Source organism: Pistacia vera, unplaced genomic scaffold, assembly GCF_008641045.1.
Source record: "Pistacia vera cultivar Batoury unplaced genomic scaffold, PisVer_v2 Contig538, whole genome shotgun sequence".
Lineage (NCBI taxonomy): Eukaryota > Viridiplantae > Streptophyta > Magnoliopsida > Sapindales > Anacardiaceae > Pistacia > Pistacia vera.
The window spans coordinates 144,348-146,150 of record NW_022196377.1 but is presented as its reverse complement, the minus strand read 5'-3'; positions in this window follow the sequence as shown (position 1 = coordinate 146,150).

Genomic DNA, 1,803 nt, shown 5'->3' with positions numbered 1-1,803 from the left:
GAAAAGAGATTTTAATAAGTTTATGGCAATATTTAATACTTTTTAAAAATAATTACTGTGGATAATAATAAACAATTACTTCAGTAATGATACTACCATATTTTGTACATTCAGTTTGACCATCTATATATATGCATTTACACAAGAATCTTATTATGTTATGCATAGGTAGGATTAAGTTATATGTTGTTATTAAACAAATTAACATCCTAAATACTAACACTAAATTTATATGAGTGATGCTACATATACAAACTAAATATACAAATTGATATGATATTATTCTTCCATTGATACATTGATTTATATAGAAGATGTATATATAAAATTATTCATTTTTCAATTTAAATATACAATTTCTTGATTTTTATATAATGTAATTATAATCAAAAGGTATTCTTAATTGACGGATGCATTCAAGTGATAATAATATGAGTAAACAAAATTTTTCCACCCAAGGTTTGGCGAATCTGTAAGTTCCCACCCTTGGTTTCATAAATTACAGGATTCCTACCCTTAAATTGACGCCGTTATTTTTTTCTCAAAATAACCCCTATATCTCAAATTTCTCTCAAATAACCCCAGAGGATCCCGGCCAAGCCAAGAATCCGGCCTGATTCCGACACCATTGGACCTCCACGAAACCACCATCAACATCCCCTTATCCTCCTCACTAAAACCCCTAACTTTTCCACTCGATTGCACATCGGTGAGGTGTCAGAATTTGGCTGGAAAGGGGCGAAAAAATGTAAAAATCGAAGGGAGAGGCGGCGGCGATCAGCGGGCAATTGCAGTCGACGATGTTGGGGGTTTGGTAGGGGGAAGCCGGCGATGCTATTGGTGGTCTTAGGGGTGGTTTTCGGTGTTGGCACTTGCCGAAATTTGGATGAAACGTCGATTGACACTAAAAGCGACGGTCGGCGATTAGGGGGTTCAGTCAGGTGGGGAGGTTATGGGTTTTGATGTGGGGGTTGAGGGGATTGTAATGGTGGTGTTAGGAGGGGTCGATTATGCCGGAAACAGACCAGAATGGCCTGAAATCGCCGGTGGGGTGAATTAGAGAAGTGAAGGATTATTTTGAAAATTTCATCTTTGAAATGACCATTTCACCCTTTTAACTGTTAGATTAAACAGTTATCTATTAATTTAAGGGTGAGATTCTGCAATTTATGAAACCAGGGGTGGAAACTATAGATTCGCCAAACCTCAAGTGGGAAAATGTCGTTTAATATAATAATATTAGAATACTAGGAATCAAGGTCATTCATTATTAAAAAATATTTCCTTAAACTGAACCATAACAATTATTATTCATTATTTTTAAATAGTAATCAAGCACTGTCACACAATAAGATTACCAAATGTCAATCTAATATTTATTTTTATTCTGACAATAAATAATTAAATCGCAACGCTTTGGAGATAAATGATGTATCATTTTCAGAGAAACAGAGAAGATAGACAAATATGATACTTTGGCAGAGTTGTAGATATCTGTCCATGTACATCACTAATTAGACAATGCTTTGCTGTAATTCATTTAATTAGGCAACATCTAATAATTCACAAAGAAGGAAATAAAATCTATATAGAGTAACAATTACAAAAATATTAAATAATATATGTATGTATATAGTAAATTAATAAATAATATAATGACAGGAGATAGGGCTCACAGAATCTCCATTAAAGTTAAGAAATTAATTCATAATGTCATCAATGGCAGTATGATTAATTAATGGAAAGAAAATATTTATTACATATCTATGCACCAATGGTGATGACAAACTCTATATATAAAGA